The sequence below is a fragment of the Pseudophryne corroboree genome, chromosome 1 (genome assembly GCF_028390025.1).
Source record: "Pseudophryne corroboree isolate aPseCor3 chromosome 1, aPseCor3.hap2, whole genome shotgun sequence".
Taxonomy (NCBI): Eukaryota; Metazoa; Chordata; class Amphibia; order Anura; family Myobatrachidae; genus Pseudophryne; species Pseudophryne corroboree.
Genome location: NC_086444.1, coordinates 512,520,010 through 512,543,973, shown reverse-complemented (window position 1 = coordinate 512,543,973; position 23,964 = coordinate 512,520,010). Strand labels below are relative to the sequence as shown.

General features: G+C 37.8%; 17 non-coding genes across 17 annotated transcripts; all 17 read right to left on the bottom strand.

The window, feature by feature from the left end:
- Positions 1-11,499: 11,499 nt before the first annotated feature.
- On the bottom strand, positions 11,500-11,582 carry TRNAL-CAG (transfer RNA leucine (anticodon CAG)). Its single transcript has one exon. It is a non-coding gene; the product is annotated as a tRNA-Leu (tRNA).
- A 678-nt stretch (positions 11,583-12,260) lies between these two features.
- TRNAL-CAG (transfer RNA leucine (anticodon CAG)) lies at positions 12,261-12,343 on the bottom strand. The gene has a single exon. It is a non-coding gene; the product is annotated as a tRNA-Leu (tRNA).
- Positions 12,344-12,821: 478 nt separating this feature from the next.
- On the bottom strand, positions 12,822-12,904 carry TRNAL-CAG (transfer RNA leucine (anticodon CAG)). The gene has a single exon. It is a non-coding gene; the product is annotated as a tRNA-Leu (tRNA).
- Positions 12,905-13,582: 678 nt separating this feature from the next.
- On the bottom strand, positions 13,583-13,665 carry TRNAL-CAG (transfer RNA leucine (anticodon CAG)). The gene has a single exon. It is a non-coding gene; the product is annotated as a tRNA-Leu (tRNA).
- Positions 13,666-14,343: 678 nt separating this feature from the next.
- Positions 14,344-14,426, bottom strand: TRNAL-CAG (transfer RNA leucine (anticodon CAG)). The gene has a single exon. It is a non-coding gene; the product is annotated as a tRNA-Leu (tRNA).
- Positions 14,427-15,104: 678 nt separating this feature from the next.
- TRNAL-CAG (transfer RNA leucine (anticodon CAG)) lies at positions 15,105-15,187 on the bottom strand. Its single transcript has one exon. It is a non-coding gene; the product is annotated as a tRNA-Leu (tRNA).
- A 677-nt stretch (positions 15,188-15,864) lies between these two features.
- TRNAL-CAG (transfer RNA leucine (anticodon CAG)) lies at positions 15,865-15,947 on the bottom strand. The gene has a single exon. It is a non-coding gene; the product is annotated as a tRNA-Leu (tRNA).
- A 678-nt stretch (positions 15,948-16,625) lies between these two features.
- On the bottom strand, positions 16,626-16,708 carry TRNAL-CAG (transfer RNA leucine (anticodon CAG)). Its single transcript has one exon. It is a non-coding gene; the product is annotated as a tRNA-Leu (tRNA).
- Positions 16,709-17,386: 678 nt separating this feature from the next.
- TRNAL-CAG (transfer RNA leucine (anticodon CAG)) lies at positions 17,387-17,469 on the bottom strand. The gene has a single exon. It is a non-coding gene; the product is annotated as a tRNA-Leu (tRNA).
- Positions 17,470-18,147: 678 nt separating this feature from the next.
- Positions 18,148-18,230, bottom strand: TRNAL-CAG (transfer RNA leucine (anticodon CAG)). The gene has a single exon. It is a non-coding gene; the product is annotated as a tRNA-Leu (tRNA).
- Positions 18,231-18,907: 677 nt separating this feature from the next.
- On the bottom strand, positions 18,908-18,990 carry TRNAL-CAG (transfer RNA leucine (anticodon CAG)). The gene has a single exon. It is a non-coding gene; the product is annotated as a tRNA-Leu (tRNA).
- A 678-nt stretch (positions 18,991-19,668) lies between these two features.
- Positions 19,669-19,751, bottom strand: TRNAL-CAG (transfer RNA leucine (anticodon CAG)). The gene has a single exon. It is a non-coding gene; the product is annotated as a tRNA-Leu (tRNA).
- A 678-nt stretch (positions 19,752-20,429) lies between these two features.
- TRNAL-CAG (transfer RNA leucine (anticodon CAG)) lies at positions 20,430-20,512 on the bottom strand. Its single transcript has one exon. It is a non-coding gene; the product is annotated as a tRNA-Leu (tRNA).
- A 678-nt stretch (positions 20,513-21,190) lies between these two features.
- On the bottom strand, positions 21,191-21,273 carry TRNAL-CAG (transfer RNA leucine (anticodon CAG)). The gene has a single exon. It is a non-coding gene; the product is annotated as a tRNA-Leu (tRNA).
- A 678-nt stretch (positions 21,274-21,951) lies between these two features.
- Positions 21,952-22,034, bottom strand: TRNAL-CAG (transfer RNA leucine (anticodon CAG)). The gene has a single exon. It is a non-coding gene; the product is annotated as a tRNA-Leu (tRNA).
- A 677-nt stretch (positions 22,035-22,711) lies between these two features.
- Positions 22,712-22,794, bottom strand: TRNAL-CAG (transfer RNA leucine (anticodon CAG)). Its single transcript has one exon. It is a non-coding gene; the product is annotated as a tRNA-Leu (tRNA).
- A 678-nt stretch (positions 22,795-23,472) lies between these two features.
- Positions 23,473-23,555, bottom strand: TRNAL-CAG (transfer RNA leucine (anticodon CAG)). Its single transcript has one exon. It is a non-coding gene; the product is annotated as a tRNA-Leu (tRNA).
- Positions 23,556-23,964: the final 409 nt, after the last annotated feature.

Sequence of the window (23,964 nt, the reverse complement as noted above, 5' to 3'; positions counted from 1 at the left end):
AGGTCAATTTGTTTTTTTGCGTCGACCTAGATGGTGCGGCTTTTGAAATTGGTTGACACCAGTTACTGTAGGTTGACATGGTCGTTAAGTTGACATGGAAAAAGATCGACATGCGTTTTACAAAAACAATTGTTATTTTTTTAAACTTGTGTATATACAGTAGTTCTTTACAATCCAGGTGGTCTACGATTGTGCAGTGTACAGTATCATGCAGTGTACAGTATATGCAATGTATCACAGTGTATCGTGCTGCGTAATTGCAGCGTGTCATGCAGTGTACATTCAGTATATGGTATTGTGCAGTGAGTGTAATACATAGTGAATCACATCGTGCAGCAGAGCCGGCCTTAGGCATAGGCAAACTACAGTAGGCAAATGCCTAGGGCATTTGCTATGCTTAGGGGCACCAGCAGCTTCTGCTGATTAAAATGATATGCGGCATGCCTATATTTTGCGTGACTGCGGCTGTATCTGTACCTGGCTAGGGCCAGCACTGTCGTGCAGTGTACTGTATACACATGTGGTAATTGCAGTTTTTTGTGTAGTGTACATTGTATCATATTTTGCAGGGAAATGTGCAGTTTGTCATATCACGCAGTCGTGCAGTGCATTGTGTGGTTTAATTGCAGTGTGTCGTGCAGTGTGCCGAAATTTGTGTTTCAGATAGTACAGTGTTCTAAGGGATGTTACTTTGGCAGAAATTATTCTAAGGGATGTTACAGTGGCCTAATGTGTTCTGACGTGCATTACTCTTGCATAAGGTTCATGACTGGCAGATCTCTACTTTGTGACGTAATGTGGATATACTACTGCACTACTGTGACGTACAGTAACGTGAATAAGGTGCTCTACTGTGTGACACAACGTGAATCAAGGACAGTACTGTGACGTGAATACGGTGCTCTACTGTGTGACACAACGTGAATCAAGGACAGTACTGTGACGTGAATACGGTGCTCTACTGTGTGACACAACGTGAATCAAGGACAGTACTGTGACGTGAATACGGTGCTCTACTGTGTGACACAACGTGAATCAAGGACAGTACTGTGACGTGAATAAACTGCACTACTGTGACATGACGTGAATAAGATGAATTCAGGTGAGTACTGCATCATCTGTCATGAAATCAATTTGTAATGTAATGAACAGTACTGAGATGGTTAAGGGTGGGAGGGCTGCATGCTGATGTGTGTCATAATGTTTATAAGGGCAATGCTTATGTGTGTTACAATGTCTATAAAGGTAGTGTTCTGTCTAATACCCTGGACCTACTGTACTGTAGCGATACTGTAAGTGTACTGTATGTCACATTTAGAAATGTGCCCCTTAAGTTTTGAAGACAGTACAGTACACTATGCCCTCCTGAGTGATTAGGTGCAGGGTACTAGAATGAACAATTCCATTTATTGTGATGTCATAAAGATGCTGTCAATGTTGAATTTCATTGGCTGTACAGTATGCTGCCATTATACTGTATATATATTTTTACAGGGCTGGTAGCACGACGTCACAGGAGGCGGGACAGGCGCCGCCAAGCTGGTAAGTATTGTCAAATACAGTAGTGTACAGTACATAGTGATTTCTATAGTCCCAACCCCCTGTCCTGACCATCACAGATAACTCGCTGCAATACGTTAATGTTAAGAATGTCTGTTTACAAAACTAAATGTAAATATTAAACACAAAGTATAAATAACATTGTAGATAGCTGAATACCCGTGCTTCGCTACGGGATGAGGATGGTAAATTCCAGTGATAGTTGTTTGTTAATTTACGTTTGTTGGCGATCTACTGTAGTATATAGTACTGTATACTTTAAGCATACTGTATCTTGCTTCTCTGATGCAGATTGTTTATTGGCCGGACCCCTTTTTGGTCCTGGATACTGTGCAGTACATGTTTCAAATTGACAGCTTTACTTACAGTACTGTTATTTTTTTTCCCACAGTACCACCACCACCACCACCTGCTGCGCTGCCAGGTATTGTGTAATGAGAATTCTGGTGCTACTGTCATCGTTGTTACACTACTGTACATGTGTCCTGGATACTGTGCAGTACATGTTTCCAATTGACAGCTTCACTTACAGTACTGTTATTTTTTTTCCCACAGTACCACCACCACCACCACCACCACCTGCTGCGCTGCCAGGTATTGTGTAACGAGAATTCTGGTGCTACTGTCATCGTTGTTACACTACTGTACATGTGTCCTGGATACTGTACAGTACATGTTTCCAATTGACAGCTTCACTTACAGTACTGTTATTTTTTTTCCCACAGTACCACCACCACCTGCTGCGCTGCCAGGTATTGTGTAACGAGAATTCTGGTGCTACTGTCATCGTTGTTACACTACTGTACATGTGTCCTGGATACTGTACAGTACATGTTTCCAATTGACAGCTTCACTTACAGTACTGTTATTTTTTTTCCCACAGTGCCACCACCACCACCACCTGCTGCGCTGCCAGGTATTGTGTAACGAGAATTCTGGTGCTACTGTCATCGTTGTTACACTACTGTACATGTGTCCTGGATACTGTACAGTACATGTTTCCAATTGACAGCTTCACTTACAGTACTGTTATTTTTTTTCCCACAGTACCACCACCACCACCACCTGCTGCGCTGCCAGGTATTGTGTAACGAGAATTCTGGTGCTACTGTCATCGTTGTTACACTACTGTACATGTGTCCTGGATACTGTACAGTACATGTTTCCAATTGACAGCTTCACTTACAGTACTGTTATTTTTTTTCCCACAGTACCACCACCACCACCACCTGCTGCGCTGCCAGGTATTGTGTAACGAGAATTCTGGTGCTACTGTCATCGTTGTTACACTACTGTACATGTGTCCTGGATACTGTACAGTACATGTTTCCAATTGACAGCTTCACTTACAGTACTGTTATTTTTTTTCCCACAGTACCACCACCACCACCACCTGCTGCGCTGCCAGGTATTGTGTAACGAGAATTCTGGTGCTACTGTCATCGTTGTTACACTACTGTACATGTGTCCTGGATACTGTGCAGTACATGTTTCCAATTGACAGCTTCACTTACAGTACTGTTATTTTTTTTCCCACAGTACCACCACCACCACCACCACCACCACCACCTGCTGCGCTGCCAGGTATTGTGTAACGAGAATTCTGGTGCTACTGTCATCGTTGTTACACTACTGTACATGTGTCCTGGATACTGTGCAGTACATGTTTCCAATTGACAGCTTCACTTACAGTACTGTTATTTTTTTTCCCACAGTGCCACCACCACCACCACCTGCTGCGCTGCCAGGTATTGTGTAACGAGAATTCTGGTGCTACTGTCATCGTTGTTACACTACTGTACATGTGTCCTGGATACTGTACAGTACATGTTTCCAATTGACAGCTTCACTTACAGTACTGTTATTTTTTTTCCCACAGTGCCACCACCACCACCACCTGCTGCGCTGCCAGGTATTGTGTAACGAGAATTCTGGTGCTACTGTCATCGTTGTTACACTACTGTACATGTGTCCTGGATACTGTACAGTACATGTTTCCAATTGACAGCTTCACTTACAGTACTGTTATTTTTTTTCCCACAGTACCACCACCACCACCACCTGCTGCGCTGCCAGGTATTGTGTAACGAGAATTCTGGTGCTACTGTCATCGTTGTTACACTACTGTACATGTGTCCTGGATACTGTACAGTACATGTTTCCAATTGACAGCTTCACTTACAGTACTGTTATTTTTTTTCCCACAGTACCACCACCACCACCACCTGCTGCGCTGCCAGGTATTGTGTAACGAGAATTCTGGTGCTACTGTCATCGTTGTTACACTACTGTACATGTGTCCTGGATACTGTACAGTACATGTTTCCAATTGACAGCTTCACTTACAGTACTGTTATTGAGATGCACATTTCTAGGCCTACAGTATTTAATATACAGTAAGCAGCATTGTTGTTAGGCTTTACGCTACCCACTTTGCAAAGCTGTTTCCTCGTAGGCAGACTTGCTGTGTGGATCTTCTCCGACCTTTCAGAAATCTCCTGATAATTTGCTCTCCGTTTCTGCCTTCGATAACTTCTTCACAGGCCATACTGTTCCAGCTCATTGACACAGTTTCGTCATACAGTATTTGACCGGTAATTCTTTCATTTACGGTTTACAATTATTTATATACTGTACGTAAATGATGAATGTCCCTGTGCATTGCTCCATGGCCTGTACAACTTATCCCGGTGTATTTTAAAATGTATACCATCTCTCACTACATATCCGAGCGCTGCCACGTGCTGGGAGTTCACGGTCGGCGGCCATGTTGTTAGGTTGCTAAGCGATCCAGCTCGGTATACCGTAATGTGCATAGACCTCGCTTATCCCAATGTAATTGAGCTAGGGGATTGTGACGCTCCTTCAGCATTGCCCCCTGAACTGTGAAATGTCTGCCATATTGTATCTCACTACATATCCGAGCGCTGCCACGTGCTGGGAGTTCACGGTCGGCGGCCATTTTGTCAGGTTGCTAAGCGATCCAGCTCGGTATACCGTAATGTGCATACAGTAGACCTCGCTTATCCCAATGTAATTGAGCTAGGGGATTGTGACGCTCCTTCAGCATTGCCCCCTGAACTGTGAAATGTATGCCATACTGTATCTCACTACATATCCGAGCGCTGCCACGTGCTGGGAGTTCACGGTCGGCGGCCATTTTGTCAGGTTGCTAAGCGATCCAGCTCGGTATACCGTAATGTGCATACAGTAGACCTCGCTTATCCCAATGTAATTGAGCTAGGGGATTGTGACGCTCCTTCAGCATTGCCCCCTGAACTGTGAAATGTATGCCATACTGTATCTCACTACATATCCGAGCGCTGCCACGTGCTGGGGGTTCATGGTCGGTGGCCATTTTTTGTGTGCATAGAACTCGCTTATCCACATAGGCCCCTGTGTTTTTAACTACTATATTGAGATGCACATTTCTAGGCCTACAGTATTTAATATACAGTAAGCAGCATTGTTGTTAGGCAATAATTGAAGAATTTACATACAGTACTGACATGTACTGTATGTAATGCTTGTACATCATGTCAGTCGACCCTTATGCTGTACACTACTGTAAGTCTCACAGGGCCCATGCACTTCCAAGGAGGGTTAGTTACTGTACTGTATCTGTTTCATACAGGAAACTAATTGCAGTCCATAACACTGAAGTTGTATTTTCAGTACTGTACAGTATACAATACTTAAATTTGAACATCAGGTACTGGATAGTAAACATGTACAGTATTAACTTCTATCATAAAACTCTTATGCATTTTCAGATGTGTAAATTTTAGACTACAGTATTCACAAATGTTTTCTCTCCATACAGGAATTATAGTTGGACAACATGCCAGTAACTATCAACAAAACGATGAGCAAGATAATCGCCAACATGAAAAAAGAAAATAAAACCATCAAAGAGATCCATGCATGGCTCAAGGAAAGTGGCATTATAGTCACTTTAGAAACGGTGCGCTATCATGCATTCGAGAGAACAACGCCCAGATTTGTATTTCCTACAAAATGCACATGGTACGTACTGTACACTACTGTAATGTTTAAATGACTTGCTTTATACCATAAACAATTTTTTTGAAATAAAATAAAAACTTCATCAATTGTAACTGTGATTGTGCTGTTCATGAATTCATATTTTTCATACTGTATTGTACTGTAGGAGAGTGCAACAAATTGTGGAGGAACTAACTCGTGAGGATGATGAGCGTACTGCTCTGCAAATAAAACGAATTCTCCATTCCAAGTATGACCTGGACATATCGGCCACCAGCATTAGAAGGATGCGACGGAAAATGGGATGGACCTTTGGCGCAACAAGGTAAAATACTGAAAGCAGTATAAACCATACAGTAAATGCACTGTTAATAATCCCTTGATACGTGATATAATAATGCCATAAATCATTATACAGAGTGTGTACTTTATACTATATACAGTATGTGTGTGTGTATATACTGTATATACAGTATTCTATCCCAAAAGAGATACCTACTGTATAGGCACTCAGAGACAGCAATGAAGCATTGCCGGCTTATTGTGATGATTACATACTGTATACTGTGTGTGTGTGTTTGTGTGTATGTACAGTATGTATATATATATTACTCTGTATGTAACTTAATGTACTGTATGTACAGTTTAATGTATACAGTAGGTATATAATACAGTATACTGCACATACAGTCTACTGTATATACAGTAATCTGTAAATCTGTAATTTCATAACTGTATCTGATTTCATTATTTTTGGCTCTTCACAGGATATCTCCAATGATAAGAGATGTGAATAAAGAAAAGAGAGTGGAACAGGCACGGCGATGGATTGAGAGTGGTGAAACATTTGATGATGTCATTTTCACAGATGAATCGTCTGTTGCCCTTGAGCGGTTCTCCAGAATGTCATTCAGGAAACGTAACCATATCTCTTTAAAACCACGCCCAAAGCATCCATTGAAAATCCATGTATGGGGAGGCATATCACGATTAGGAGCTGGTCCCCTATTATTTTTCGAAGGTACAGTACAGTACTATACTTTATTCTGTGCCTGTGTTCTGTAAAAATACATGTTGTACTGTAGAGTACGTGTAACTGCACAATAAAAGGAGTTGCTTATTAATGAACAACATTTTTTGATTTCTGTAGGAATCATGGATAAGAAATATTTCCAAGAAACAATAGTAGAGAAATGTATGGTGCCATTTGTGAATAAATATTACCCAACTCACCATAGGATATTCCAAGACAATGATCCTAAACACTCCGCCTCAGCCAAATTTATGGAAGAGAAAGGTATGAATTGGGAACGCACACCACCAGAGTGAGTATTCTTTCAACAGTGTACAAGTAAAATTTTGGATAGCACTCTAGTACTGTAAAAAAAAATTTTGTTTAATAAACAGTACAATATTGTATGTTTAATTTTCTCTATTTACTGTAATGTACTGTAATTAATTTTTTCTATACGCTTTTTTTTTTTTTTAATTAGATCACCAGACATGAACCCAATCGAATTAGTGTGGGCTCAATTGAAGAGGTACGTTAGGAGTGTTGCAAAGCCAACAACAAAACAGCAACTGGTGGATGGGATAAAGAAATTTTGGCTAGAAGTACTCACACCTGAACATTGTAATAATTATATAAATCACCTGTATAAAGTATTACCTGTTGTAGTTGAAAGAAATGGTCAAGCCACAAATATGTAGTTCTGTATTTTCTGTTTAAAATTTTAAATTGGTGCATTATTAAAAAAAATGATAAAATTGCCTTTGTCTGATTATTGCATAAACTAATGTAGAATATTATACAGTAGTAATGTTATTGATGTGTACTGTATGAACAGTTATTTTCAGTTTTATAAGTCCTGAATAAGAGTACTGTACATTTTGATCAGTGCAGTACATGGAATCGGATGTTGTAATACTTTATTTTTACATTAATATTGATGTTTTTCCAATAAATATTCAATTTTACAGTATGGTACGGTACAGTACATGAGGGTACCTGTACAGTATGATACGTCATTATGGGGGAGAAATACTGTATCCACTAAATGTACAGTAAAATGTTTTTTTCTTATTACAAACACACAAATGCATCTCAGATGGAAATATGCTATACACAGCAGACAGCTTATGGTGACAGAACTTCCCTACTGTATCCCCACCCATAGTCGTGGTATATTTTAGATTGCCTAATGAGACACTCCTGCAGCATTGCCAATGATTCATGTAAAACCTGTGTGCAAACAGTATCTGTATTGAATGCAAAGTACAGTAAGAGTACAGTATACAGTATTATCAGAGCCAAACCTGACCAACATGATGCCCTAGGCTAGATTTTGGCTGATGCCCTCTTGCACAGATGCTACGTAGTTCCGCCTCTAACCCTGCACCCCTTTCCCAGCACCATCACCCATTTTGGCGCTCCTACCCCCTATAATCTAAATAAGAACAATGTGCACATTTAGTGCCAGCCCAAAACAGTGTACAGTATGTTCTTGCTGGGAAGGGGCATGGTAACACAATAATACCCGAAGATGAAATGACACAACACAGTACTGCAACTTTATTCACATTATATCATGCAGTGGTGTCTCTTATTCTCATGACATCATATCATAGTACCACATTACTCCTAACAGTAATGCCCCTTATTCACATTACACCCCACCACATTCATCTTTATTTACATTAGACCACAGGTTCTCAAACTCAGTCCTCAGGACCCCACACAGTGCAGGTTTTGCAGGTCTCACAGAATCACAAGTGAAAAAATTAGCTCCACCTACTGTATGGACCTTCTAAAATGTGTCAGTTAGTAATGAATACATCTGTGCACTTGCTGGTTTACCTGCAAAACATGCACTGTGTGGGGTCCTGAGGACCAAGTTTGAGAACCACTGCATTAGACCATGCAGTAGTGCCCTTTCCTTATGTTACACCAGAAAATATTGTAGTACACCTTATACACATACAGTACAGTAATGCCACACATTAGTAATGCATTTCATATTTAAATTTTCTGATTTAATTTCATAGAGCCGCAGTCACTCACAGAATATAGGCATGTACTGTAGCATCTCATTTTATTCTGCAGAAGCTGATTATTCCCGTTTGGCTAGTTTGCCGCCTCTGTACAGTACAGTATATCACAATAGAAAAAAGTTATAGTGTCAGTGAAAAAAGCACCTCATGACAGATACTGTACACAAGCTCATGTCTAAATACTGTATACTGTAAGCAGTGACATTAAGGGGTACAGTACTGTATATGCAATTGCAGTCGAATTCCGGAAGGAATACGGAAAAAATGGACACGGGATCCCCCATCTTTTTAGAACCAGCACCGGGCTCTGCGCCTGGTCCTGGTGCAAAAAATAAGGGGGACAAAAAAAGCGTAGGGGTTCCCCATATTTTTTGAATCAGCACTGGGCTCCACTAGCTGGACAGATAATGCACAGCCGGGGGAGACTTTTATACAGGTCCCTGCGGCCATGGAATTAAATACCCAACTAGTCACACCTGGCCGGAGTACCCTGGAGGAGTGGGGGCCCCTTAAATCAAGGGGACCCCCCTCCAGCCACTCGATTATCTCTATCACCCCTGTGTATTGTAGCTAGGGGATTGTGACGCTCCTTCAGCATTGCCCCGTAGCCTGCAAAATCTGTGCTGTTATTTGCTCCATAGCTGAGTGCCTCCTAGGAGCTACTGTAGGAGTCACAGGCGGTAGCCATTTCAATTGAGTCTGCCCTGCTATAGAATTGTACAGGTATGTGTACATTACCGTACGGTGCATAGAACCTTTACAGTAGAAACTCTCCTGCAGCTTTGGCCTGCTTTACTGTATGTACTGTAAAACTTGTGTTTTGTCAGTTTGCTATGCGACCGAGCCCGGTGTAACGTACTGTACAGTACTGTAATGTGCATAGACCTCGCTTACAGTATCTCTGTGTATTTTGGCTAGGGGATTGTGACGCTCCTTCAGCATCGCCCCGTAGCCTGCACAGCTTATGCCATTTCTCATTCCATACCCAACTGCTGCCTGCCACGAGGTGGGGGTTCAGGAGGTGGGGGTTCATGGGTAGTGGTCGTTTTGACAGTGTGCTATGCGATTGAGTCCGGTGTACCGTAATACTGTATGCAATCCTACAGTAGCTTATCCCTCCCCTGTGTATTTTGGCTAGGGGATTGTGACGCTCCTTCAGCATTGCCCCATAACCTGCACAAGGGTTCAGGGGCGGCGGCCATTTTGCCAGTGTGCTACAGTATGTCATCGAGTCCGGTGTACCATAATATGCATACTGTGTATTTTAGCTAGGGGATTGTGACGCTCATTCAGCATTGCCCCATAGTCTGTACAATCTGGACTATTACTTGCTCCGTAGCCTAGGGCCTCTGTGGGGCAAGGAGTCATAGGTGGTAGCCATTTCTATTCAGTCTGCCCAGCTACAGAATTGTATGTGTACTGTGTACGGAGCATAGTACCTTAACCTGCATAGAACCTGCAGATTATGGTACACCGGACTCGATCGCATAGAACCGCTCATGCAGCTACTGTATGCCCTGGTTTGCAGTATGTGAATAAAAAAAATAATAAAGTGTCTGAAAAAAACTACAGTAACATGCATTCGTACAGTACTTAAGGAATCGAACCCTGGACTCTGAGTATAGGAAGCGAAACACTTCACCACTTCGCCGCAGACAAATGTATAAATCCGTTGGTTTTGATTATGCTGTAATGGCTACGGGATTAGGACGATAACACTGTAGAAAATTCCTAATCTTGAGAGGCAATAGTGAACTTGTAACACACATCCATTTGCGACAGTGTACACTACTGGTTTTACAGTACTGTGTTTTGTCTGCGGGACTTGCACGCTCACATACAGTATTCATAAAGTATTGTAGATGGATCATATACTGTATGCTGTACTACTGTATTTGCGTCGGTGTCGTACTGTATATACTGTACAGTACTGTATTAAATAATGCAGCGTAATGAGTACAGTATTTGCTGTATGCAGCGTAATGAGACGCCTTAGTAAAGTAGTCCTTATTATGTATGTCAGTATTGTATTTTACGGGAGACCACACGCATGCGCAGTGGTGATTGTAAAAAGCGACATCTGGTGGCTGATCGCAGGCATTACACGTAAAGGTAACGCCAAACGTCAAATGTCTGTCTCCGTGCGATTAGATAGCCTCTCTGTGGCTAGGCGCGCCTCGCTACGCCACAGTACGCTGCGTATGGTCGAACGGGACAACCGCCGCGGCCACTCAAGATAAAGGTGGCTACATCTGTATCGTTACAATGACAATGTTGCTATTAAAACTGTTAATTTAAAAACTAGATATGAATTGCTTTTCCATTCATTTTAAAGAGGTTTCTAGCTGGCTTTACAATAAAATTAAGTTTTGTTTTCCATGTTCAGGGTTGGAATCCAAGTGTCTAGAGTTTGTTCTCTAATGGATTTTAACTCAGCAATGAAATGAAATTTGTGAATCTTGCACAAACTGGCTACTTAATTTAGCTCATGGGTTTGATTGGATGCCATTGTAGTGGACCCCAGTGGGGTTTCTGTTCATGACCATTGGCTGAGAAGAGCAGTTTTCTTAAGCCAAAGATATGGAGCCCTCATTCTGAATTTGTGATATATTTTATTTTGCTACCTCTGTAAATAAAGAATTGTGGATCAAATAATAAAAATAATATGATATACACATATGTGGTTGGTTTCAAGCTCTTTTATCCAGGGAGAATACAATCTGATCTTTTATTGCAACATGGGAAATAATGAAATAATTGATGCATTTTTTATGTTATACATTGAAAGAGATTTGCAGTGAGTGTTTGTCTAATTCTAAAGTCAATCTTTTCACAAGTAACAAGAAATAGAAACTGTAGAGCAAAGAAGAAAATGAATAACATTGTCAGAAGTGGGATTTGAACCCACGCCTCCAGAGGAGACTGCGACCTGAACGCAGCGCCTTAGACCGCTCGGCCATCCTGACACATTAGACCACTGTGTTTTGAAAAGAAGTATATTATGAAATAACCTATCTATCGTTACAATGACAATGTTGCTATTAAAACTGTTAATTTAAAAACTAGATATGAATTGCTTTTCCATTCATTTTAAAGAGGTTTCTAGTTGGCTTTACAATAAAAGTAAGTTTTGTTTTCCATGTTCAGGGTTGGAATCCAAGTGTCTAGCGTTTGTTCTCTAATGGATTTTAACTCAGCAATGAAATGAAATTTGTGAATCTTGCACAAACTGGCTACTTAATTTAGCTCATGGGTTTGATTGGATGCCATTGTAGTGGACCCCAGTGGGGTTTCTGTTCATGACCATTGGCTGAGAAGAGCAGTTTTCTTAAGCCAAAGATATGGAGCCCTCATTCTGAATTTGTGAGATATTTTATTTTGCTACCTCTGTAAATAAAGAATTGTGGATCAAATAATAAAAATAATATGATATACACATATGTGGTTGGTTTAAAGCTCTTTTATCCAGGGAGAATACAATCTGATCTTTTATTGCAACATGGGAAATAATGAAATAATTGATGCATTTTTTATGTTGTAAATTGAAAGAGATTTGCAGTGAGTGTTTGTCTAATTCTAAAGTCAATCTTTTCACAAGTAACAAGAAATAGAAACTGTAGAGCAAAGAAGAAAATGAATAACATTGTCAGAAGTGTGATTTGAATCCACACCTCCAGAGGAGACTGCGACCTGAACGCAGCGCCTTAGACCGCTCGGCCATCCTGACACATGAAACCACTACTTTTTGAAAAGATGTATATTATGAAATAACCCATCTATAGTTACAATGACAATGTTACTATTAAAACTGTTAATTTAAAAACTAGATATGAATTGCTTTTCCATTCATTTTAAAGAGGTTTCTAGTTGGCTTTACAATAAAAGTAAGTTTTGTTTTCCATGTTCAGGGTTGGAATCCAAGTGTCTAGAGTTTGTTCTCTTATGGATTTTAACTCAGCAATGAAATGAAATTTGTGAATCTTGCACAAACTGGCTACTTAATTTAGCTCATGGGTTTCATTGGATGCCATTGTAGTGGACCCCAGTTGGGTTTCTGTTCATGACCATTGGCTGAGAAGAGCAATTTTCTTAAGCCAAAGATATGGAGCCCTCATTCTGAATTTGTGAGATATTTTATTTTGCTACCTCTTTTCACAAGTAACAAGAAAAAGAAACTGTAGAGCAAAGAAGAAAATGAATAACATTGTCAGAAGTGGGATTTGAACCCACGCCTCCAGAGGAGACTGCGACCTGAACGCAGCGCCTTAGACCGCTCGGCCATCCTGACACATTAAACCACTGTGTTTTGAAAAGATGTATATTATGAAATAACCTATCTATAGTTACAATGACAATGTTGCTATTAAAACTGTTAATTTAAAAACTTGATATGAATTGCTTTTCCATTCATTTTAAAGAGGTTTCTTGTTGGCTTTACAATAAAAGTAAGTTTTGTTTTCCATGTTCAGGGTTGGAATCCAAGTGTCTAGAGTTTGTTCTCTAATGGATTTTAACTCAGCAATGAAATGAAATTTGTGAATCTTGCACAAACTGGCTACTTAATTTAGCTCATGGGTTTGATTGGATGCCATTGTAGTGGACCCCAGTGGGGTTTCTGTTCATGACCATTGGCTGAGAAGAGCAGTTTTCTTAAGCCAAAGATATGGAGCCCTCATTCTGAATTTGTGAGATATTTTATTTTGCTACCTCTGTAAATAAAGAATTGTGGATCAAATAATAAAAATAATATGATATACACATATGTGGTTGGTTTCAAGCTCTTTTATCCAGGGAGAATACAATCTGATCTTTTATTGCAACATGGGAAATAATGAAATAATTGATGCATTTTTTATGTTGTAAATTGAAAGAGATTTGCAGTGAGTGTTTGTCTAATTCTAAAGTCAATCTTTTCATAAGTAACAAGAAATAGAAACTGTAGAGCAAAGAAGAAAATGAATAACATTGTCAGAAGTGGGATTTGAACCCACGCCTCCAGAGGAGACTGCGACCTGAACGCAGCGCCTTAGACCGCTCGGCCATCCTGACACATGAAACCACTGCTTTTTGAAAAGATGTATATAATGAAATAACCTATCTATCGTTACAATGACAATGTTGCTATTAAAACTGTTAATTTAAAAACTAGATATGAATTGCTTTTCCATTCATTTTAAAGAGGTTTCTAGCTGGCTTTACAATAAAATTAAGTTTTGTTTTCCATGTTCAGGGTTGGAATCCAAGTGTCTAGAGTTTGTTCTCTTATTGATTTTAACTCAGCAATGAAATGAAATTTGTGAATCTTGCACAAACTGGCTACTTAATTTAGCTCATGGGTTTCATTGGATGCCATTGTAGTGGACCCCAGTGGGGTTTCTGTTCATGACCATTGGCTGAGAAGAGCAGTTTTCTTAAGCCAAAGATATGGAGCCCTCATTCTGAATTTGTGATATATTTTATTTTGCTACCTCTGTAAATAAAGAATTGTGGATCAAATAATAAAAATAATATGATATACACATATGTGGTTGGTTTAAAGCTCTTTTATCCAGGGAGAATACAATCTGATCTTTTATTGCAACATGGGAAATAATGAAATAATTGATGCATTTTTTATGTTGTAAATTGAAAGAGATTTGCAGTGAGTGTTTGTCTAATTCTAAAGTCAATCTTTTCATAAGTAACAAGAAATAGAAACTGTAGAGCAAAGAAGAAAATGAATAACATTGTCAGAAGTGGGATTTGAACCCACGCCTCCAGAGGAGACTGCGACCTGAACGCAGCGCCTTAGACCGCTCGGCCATCCTGACACATGAAACCACTGCTTTTTGAAAAGATGTATATAATGAAATAACCTATCTATCGTTACAATGACAATGTTGCTATTAAAACTGTTAATTTAAAAACTAGATATGAATTGCTTTTCCATTCATTTTAAAGAGGTTTCTAGCTGGCTTTACAATAAAATTAAGTTTTGTTTTCCATGTTCAGGGTTGGAATCCAAGTGTCTAGAGTTTGTTCTCTAATGGATTTTAACTCAGCAATGAAATGAAATTTGTGAATCTTGCACAAACTGGCTACTTAATTTAGCTCATGGGTTTGATTGGATGCCATTGTAGTGGACCCCAGTGGGGTTTCTGTTCATGACCATTGGCTGAGAAGAGCAGTTTTCTTAAGCCAAAGATATGGAGCCCTCATTCTGAATTTGTGAGATATTTTATTTTGCTACCTCTGTAAATAAAGAATTGTGGATCAAATAATAAAAATAATATGATATACACATATGTGGTTGGTTTCAAGCTCTTTTATCCAGGGAGAATACAATCTGATCTTTTATTGCAACATGGGAAATAATGAAATAATTGATGCATTTTTTATGTTGTAAATTGAAAGAGATTTGCAGTGAGTGTTTGTCTAATTCTAAAGTCAATCTTTTCACAAGTAACAAGAAATAGAAACTGTAGAGCAAAGAAGAAAATGAATAACATTGTCAGAAGTGGGATTTGAACCCACGCCTCCAGAGGAGACTGCGACCTGAACGCAGCGCCTTAGACCGCTCGGCCATCCTGACACATTAAACCACTGTGTTTTGAAAAGATGTATATTATGAAATAACCTATCTATAGTTACACTGACAATGTTGCTATTAAAACTGTTAATTTAAAAACTAGATATGAATTGCTTTTCCATTCATTTAAAGAGGTTTCTAGTTGGCTTTACAATAAAAGTAAGTTTTGTTTTCCATGTTCAGGGTTGGAATCCAAGTGTCTAGAGTTTGTTCTCTAATGGATTTTAACTCAGCAATGAAATGAAATTTGTGAATCTTGCACAAACTGGCTACTTAATTTAGCTCATGGGTTTGATTGGATGCCATTGTAGTGGACCCCAGTGGGGTTTCTGTTCATGACCATTGGCTGAGAAGAGCAGTTTTCTTAAGCCAAAGATATGGAGCCCTCATTCTGAATTTGTGATATATTTTATTTTGCTACCTCTGTAAATAAAGAATTGTGGATCAAATAATAAAAATAATATGATATACACATATGTGGTTGGTTTAAAGCTCTTTTATCCAGGGAGAATACAATCTGATCTTTTATTGCAACATGGGAAATAATGAAATAATTGATGCATTTTTTATGTTGTAAATTGAAAGAGATTTGCAGTGAGTGTTTGTCTAATTCTAAAGTCAATCTTTTCATAAGTAACAAGAAATAGAAACTGTAGAGCAAAGAAGAAAATGAATAACATTGTCAGAAGTGGGATTTGAACCCACGCCTCCAGAGGAGACTGCGACCTGAACGCAGCGCCTTAGACCGCTCGGCCATCCTGACACATGAAACCACTGCTTTTTGAAAAGATGTATATAATGAAATAACCTATCTATCGTTACAATGACAATGTTGCTATTAAAACTGTTAATTTAAAAACTAGATATGAATTGCTTTTCCATTCATTTTAAAGAGGTTTCTAGCTGGCTTTACAATAAAATTAAGTTTTGTTTTCCATGTTCAGGGTTGGAATCCAAGTGTCTAGAGTTTGTTCTCTAATGGATTTTAACTCAGCAATGAAATGAAATTTGTGAATCTTGCACAAACTGGCTACTTAATTTAGCTCATGGGTTTGATTGGATGCCATTGTAGTGGACCCCAGTGGGGTTTCTGTTCATGACCATTGGCTGAGAAGAGCAGTTTTCTTAAGCCAAAGATATGGAGCCCTCATTCTGAATTTGTGATATATTTTATTTTGCTACCTCTGTAAATAAAGAATTGTGGATCAAATAATAAAAATAATATGATATACACATATGTGGTTGGTTTAAAGCTCTTTTATCCAGGGAGAATACAATCTGATCTTTTATTGCAACATGGGAAATAATGAAATAATTGATGCATTTTTTATGTTGTAAATTGAAAGAGATTTGCAGTGAGTGTTTGTCTAATTCTAAAGTCAATCTTTTCATAAGTAACAAGAAATAGAAACTGTAGAGCAAAGAAGAAAATGAATAACATTGTCAGAAGTGGGATTTGAACCCACACCTCCAGAGGAGACTGCGACCTGAACGCAGCGCCTTAGACCGCTCGGCCATCCTGACACATGAAACCACTGCTTTTTGAAAAGATGTATATAATGAAATAACCTATCTATCGTTACAATGACAATGTTGCTATTAAAACTGTTAATTTAAAAACTAGATATGAATTGCTTTTCCATTCATTTTAAAGAGGTTTCTAGCTGGCTTTACAATAAAATTAAGTTTTGTTTTCCATGTTCAGGGTTGGAATCCAAGTGTCTAGAGTTTGTTCTCTAATGGATTTTAACTCAGCAATGAAATGAAATTTGTGAATCTTGCACAAACTGGCTACTTAATTTAGCTCATGGGTTTGATTGGATGCCATTGTAGTGGACCCCAGTGGGGTTTCTGTTCATGACCATTGGCTGAGAAGAGCAGTTTTCTTAAGCCAAAGATATGGAGCCCTCATTCTGAATTTGTGAGATATTTTATTTTGCTACCTCTGTAAATAAAGAATTGTGGATCAAATAATAAAAATAATATGATATACACATATGTGGTTGGTTTCAAGCTCTTTTATCCAGGGAGAATACAATCTGATCTTTTATTGCAACATGGGAAATAATGAAATAATTGATGTATTTTTTATGTTGTAAATTGAAAGAGATTTGCAGTGAGTGTTTGTCTAATTCTAAAGTCAATCTTTTCACAAGTAACAAGAAATAGAAACTGTAGAGCAAAGAAGAAAATGAATAACATTGTCAGAAGTGGGATTTGAACCCACACGTCCAGAGGAGACTGCGACCTGAACGCAGCGCCTTAGACCGCTCGGCCATCCTGACACATGAAACCACTACTTTTTGAAAAGATGTATATTATGAAATAACCTATCTATAGTTACAATGACAATGTTGCTATTAAAACTGTTAATTTAAAAACTAGATATGAATTGCTTTTCCATTCATTTTAAAGAGGTCTCTTGTTGGCTTTACAATAAAAGTAAGTTTTGTTTTCCATGTTCAGGGTTGGAATCCAAGTGTCTAGAGTTTGTTCTCTAATGGATTTTAACTCAGCAATGAAATGAAATTTGTGAATCTTGCACAAACTGGCTACTTAATTTAGCTCATGGGTTTGATTGGATGCCATTGTAGTGGACCCCAGTGGGGTTTCTGTTCATGACCATTGGCTGAGAAGAGCAGTTTTCTTAAGCCAAAGATATGGAGCCCTCATTCTGAATTTGTGATATATTTTATTTTGCTACCTCTGTAAATAAAGAATTGTGGATCAAATAATAAAAATAATATGATATACACATATGTGGTTGGTTTCAAGCTCTTTTATCCAGGGAGAATACAATCTGATCTTTTATTGCAACATGGGAAATAATGAAATAATTGATGCATTTTTTATGTTGTAAATTGAAAGAGATTTGCAGTGAGTGTTTGTCTAATTCTAAAGTCAATCTTTTCACAAGTAACAAGAAATAGAAACTGTAGAGCAAAGAAGAAAATTAATAACATTGTCAGAAGTGGGATTTGAACCCACGCCTCCAGAGGAGACTGCGACCTGAACGCAGCGCCTTAGACCGCTCGGCCATCCTGACACATGAAACCACTACTTTTTGAAAAGATGTATATTATGAAATAACCTGTCTATAGTTACAATGACAATGTTGCTATTAAAACTGTTAATTTAAAAACTAGATATAAATTGCTTTTCCATTCATTTTAAAGAGGTTTCTTGTTGGCTTTACAATAAAAGTAAGTTTGTTTTCCATGTTCAGGGTTGGAATCCAAGTGTCTAGAGTTTGTTCTCTAATGAATTTTAACTCAGCAATGAAATGAAATTTGTGAATCTTGCACAAACTGGCTACTTAATTTAGCTCATGGGTTTGATTGGATGCAATTGTAGTGGACCCAAGTGGGGTTTCTGTTCATGACCATTGGCTGAGAAGAGCAGTTTTCTTAAGCCAAAGATATGGAGCCCTCATTCTGAATTTGTGATATATTTTATTTTGCTACCTCTGTAAATAAAGAATTGTGGATCAAATAATAAAAATAATATGATATACACATATGTGGTTGGTTTAAAGCTCTTTTATCCAGGGAGAATACAATCTGATCTTTTATTGCAACATGGGAAATAATGAAATAATTGATGCATTTTTTATGTTGTAAATTGAAAGAGATTTGCAGTGAGTGTTTGTCTAATTCTAAAGTCAATCTTTTCATAAGTAACAAGAAATAGAAACTGTAGAGCAAAGAAGAAAATGAATAACATTGTCAGAAGTGGGATTTGAACCCACGCCTCCAGAGGAGACTGCGACCTGAACGCAGCGCCTTAGACCGCTCGGCCATCCTGACACATGAATCCACTGCTTTTTGAAAAGATGTATATAATGAAATAACCTATCTATCGTTACAATGACAATGTTGCTATTAAAACTGTTAATTTAAAAACTAGATATGAATTGCTTTTCCATTCATTTTAAAGAGGTTTCTAGCTGGCTTTACAATAAAATTAAGTTTTGTTTTCCATGTTCAGGGTTGGAATCCAAGTGTCTAGAGTTTGTTCTCTAATGGATTTTAACTCAGCAATGAAATGAAATTTGTGAATCTTGCACAAACTGGCTACTTAATTTAGCTCATGGGTTTGATTGGATGCCATTGTAGTGGACCCCAGTGGGGTTTCTGTTCATGACCATTGGCTGAGAAGAGCAGTTTTCTTAAGCCAAAGATATGGAGCCCTCATTCTGAATTTGTGAGATATTTTATTTTGCTACCTCTGTAAATAAAGAATTGTGGATCAAATAATAAAAATAATATGATATACACATATGTGGTTGGTTTCAAGCTCTTTTATCCAGGGAGAATACAATCTGATCTTTTATTGCAACATGGGAAATAATGAAATAATTGATGCATTTTTTATGTTGTAAATTGAAAGAGATTTGCAGTGAGTGTTTGTCTAATTCTAAAGTCAATCTTTTCACAAGTAACAAGAAATAGAAACTGTAGAGCAAAGAAGAAAATGAATAACATTGTCAGAAGTGGGATTTGAACCCACGCCTCCAGAGGAGACTGCGACCTGAACGCAGCGCCTTAGACCGCTCGGCCATCCTGACACATGAAACCACTGCTTTTTGAAAAGATGTATATAATGAAATAACCTATCTATCGTTACAATGACAATGTTGCTATTAAAACTGTTAATTTAAAAACTAGATATGAATTGCTTTTCCATTCATTTTAAAGAGGTTTCTAGCTGGCTTTACAATAAAATTAAGTTTTGTTTTCCATGTTCAGGGTTGGAATCCAAGTGTCTAGAGTTTGTTCTCTAATGGATTTTAACTCAGCAATGAAATGAAATTTGTGAATCTTGCACAAACTGGCTACTTAATTTAGCTCATGGGTTTGATTGGATGCCATTGTAGTGGACCCCAGTGGGGTTTCTGTTCATGACCATTGGCTGAGAAGAGCAGTTTTCTTAAGCCAAAGATATGGAGCCCTCATTCTGAATTTGTGATATATTTTATTTTGCTACCTCTGTAAATAAAGAATTGTGGATCAAATAATAAAAATAATATGATATACACATATGTGGTTGGTTTAAAGCTCTTTTATCCAGGGAGAATACAATCTGATCTTTTATTGCAACATGGGAAATAATGAAATAATTGATGCATTTTTTATGTTGTAAATTGAAAGAGATTTGCAGTGAGTGTTTGTCTAATTCTAAAGTCAATCTTTTCATAAGTAACAAGAAATAGAAACTGTAGAGCAAAGAAGAAAATGAATAACATTGTCAGAAGTGGGATTTGAACCCACGCCTCCAGAGGAGACTGCGACCTGAACGCAGCGCCTTAGACCGCTCGGCCATCCTGACACATGAAACCACTGCTTTTTGAAAAGATGTATATAATGAAATAACCTATCTATCGTTACAATGACAATGTTGCTATTAAAACTGTTAATTTAAAAACTAGATATGAATTGCTTTTCCATTCATTTTAAAGAGGTTTCTAGCTGGCTTTACAATAAAATTAAGTTTTGTTTTCCATGTTCAGGGTTGGAATCCAAGTGTCTAGAGTTTGTTCTCTAATGGATTTTAACTCAGCAATGAAATGAAATTTGTGAATCTTGCACAAACTGGCTACTTAATTTAGCTCATGGGTTTGATTGGATGCCATTGTAGTGGACCCCAGTGGGGTTTCTGTTCATGACCATTGGCTGAGAAGAGCAGTTTTCTTAAGCCAAAGATATGGAGCCCTCATTCTGAATTTGTGAGATATTTTATTTTGCTACCTCTGTAAATAAAGAATTGTGGATCAAATAATAAAAATAATATGATATACACATATGTGGTTGGTTTCAAGCTCTTTTATCCAGGGAGAATACAATCTGATCTTTTATTGCAACATGGGAAATAATGAAATAATTGATGCATTTTTTATGTTGTAAATTGAAAGAGATTTGCAGTGAGTGTTTGTCTAATTCTAAAGTCAATCTTTTCACAAGTAACAAGAAATAGAAACTGTAGAGCAAAGAAGAAAATGAATAACATTGTCAGAAGTGGGATTTGAACCCACGCCTCCAGAGGAGACTGCAACCTGAACGCAGCGCCTTAGACCGCTCGGCCATCCTGACACATGAAACCACTACTTTTTGAAAAGATGTATATTATGAAATAACCTATCTATAGTTACAATGACAATGTTGCTATTAAAACTGTTAATTTAAAAACTAGATATTAATTGCTTTTCCATTCATTTTAAAGAGGTCTCTTGTTGGCTTTACAATAAAAGTAAGTTTTGTTTTCCATGTTCAGGGTTGGAATCCAAGTGTCTAGAGTTTGTTCTCTAATGGATTTTAACTCAGCAATGAAATGAAATTTGTGAATCTTGCACAAACTGGCTACTTAATTTAGCTCATGGGTTTGATTGGATGCCATTGTAGTGGACCCCAGTGGGGTTTCTGTTCATGACCATTGGCTGAGAAGAGCAGTTTTCTTAAGCCAAAGATATGGAGCCCTCATTCTGAATTTGTGATATATTTTATTTTGCTACCTCTGTAAATAAAGAATTGTGGATCAAATAATAAAAATAATATGATATACACATATGTGGTTGGTTTCAAGCTCTTTTATCCAGGGAGAATACAATCTGATCTTTTATTGCAACATGGGAAATAATGAAATAATTGATGCATTTTTTATGTTGTAAATTGAAAGAGATTTGCAGTGAGTGTTTGTCTAATTCTAAAGTCAATCTTTTCACAAGTAACAAGAAATAGAAACTGTAGAGCAAAGAAGAAAATTAATAACATTGTCAGAAGTGGGATTTGAACCCACGCCTCCAGAGGAGACTGCGACCTGAACGCAGCGCCTTAGACCGCTCGGCCATCCTGACACATGAAACCACTACTTTTTAAAAAGATGTATATTATGAAATAACCTGTCTATAGTTACAATGACAATGTTGCTATTAAAACTGTTAATTTAAAAACTAGATATAAATTGCTTTTCCATTCATTTTAAAGAGGTTTCTTGTTGGCTTTACAATAAAAGTAAGTTTGTTTTCCATGTTCAGGGTTGGAATCCAAGTGTCTAGAGTTTGTTCTCTAATGGATTTTAACTCAGCAATGAAATGAAATTTGTGAATCTTGCACAAACTGGCTACTTAATTTAGCTCATGGGTTTGATTGGATGCAATTGTAGTGGACCCCAGTGGGGTTTCTGTTCATGACCATTGGCTGAGAAGAGCAGTTTTCTTAAGCCAAAGATATGGAGCCCTCATTCTGAATTTGTGATATATTTTATTTTGCTACCTCTGTAAATAAAGAATTGTGGATCAAATAATAAAAATAATATGATACACACATATGTGGTTGGTTTAAAGCTCTTTTATCCAGGGAGAATACAATCTGATCTTTTATTGCAACATGGGAAATAATGAAATAATTGATGCATTTTTTATGTTGTAAATTGAAAGAGATTTGCAGTGAGTGTTTGTCTAATTCTAAAGTCAATCTTTTCATAAGTAACAAGAAATAGAAACTGTAGAGCAAAGAAGAAAATGAATAACATTGTCAGAAGTGGGATTTGAACCCACGCCTCCAGAGGAGACTGCGACCTGAACGCAGCGCCTTAGACCGCTCGGCCATCCTGACACATGATACCACTGCTTTTTGAAAAGATGTATATAATGAAATAACCTATCTATCGTTACAATGACAATGTTGCTATTAAAACTGTTAATTTAAAAACTAGATATGAATTGCTTTTCCATTCATTTTAAAGAGGTTTCTAGCTGGCTTTACAATAAAATTAAGTTTTGTTTTCCATGTTCAGGGTTGGAATCCAAGTGTCTAGAGTTTGTTCTCTAATGGATTTTAACTCAGCAATGAAATGAAATTTGTGAATCTTGCACAAACTGGCTACTTAATTTAGCTCATGGGTTTGATTGGATGCCATTGTAGTGGACCCCAGTGGGGTTTCTGTTCATGACCATTGGCTGAGAAGAGCAGTTTTCTTAAGCCAAAGATATGGAGCCCTCATTCTGAATTTGTGAGATATTTTATTTTGCTACCTCTGTAAATAAAGAATTGTGGATCAAATAATAAAAATAATATGATATACACATATGTGGTTGGTTTCAAGCTCTTTTATCCAGGGAGAATACAATCTGATCTTTTATTGCAACATGGGAAATAATGAAATAATTGATGCATTTTTTATGTTGTAAATTGAAAGAGATTTGCAGTGAGTGTTTGTCTAATTCTAAAGTCAATCTTTTCACAAGTAACAAGAAATAGAAACTGTAGAGCAAAGAAGAAAATGAATAACATTGTCAGAAGTGGGATTTGAACCCACGCCTCCAGAGGAGACTGCAACCTGAACGCAGCGCCTTAGACCGCTCGGCCATCCTGACACATGAAACCACTACTTTTTGAAAAGATGTATATTATGAAATAACCTATCTATAGTTACAATGACAATGTTGCTATTAAAACTGTTAATTTAAAAACTAGATATTAATTGCTTTTCCATTCATTTTAAAGAGGTCTCTTGTTGGCTTTACAATAAAAGTAAGTTTTGTTTTCCATGTTCAGGGTTGGAATCCAAGTGTCTAGAGTTTGTTCTCTAATGGATTTTAACTCAGCAATGAAATGAAATTTGTGAATCTTGCACAAACTGGCTACTTAATTTAGCTCATGGGTTTGATTGGATGCCATTGTAGTGGACCCCAGTGGGGTTTCTGTTCATGACCATTGGCTGAGAAGAGCAGTTTTCTTAAGCCAAAGATATGGAGCCCTCATTCTGAATTTGTGATATATTTT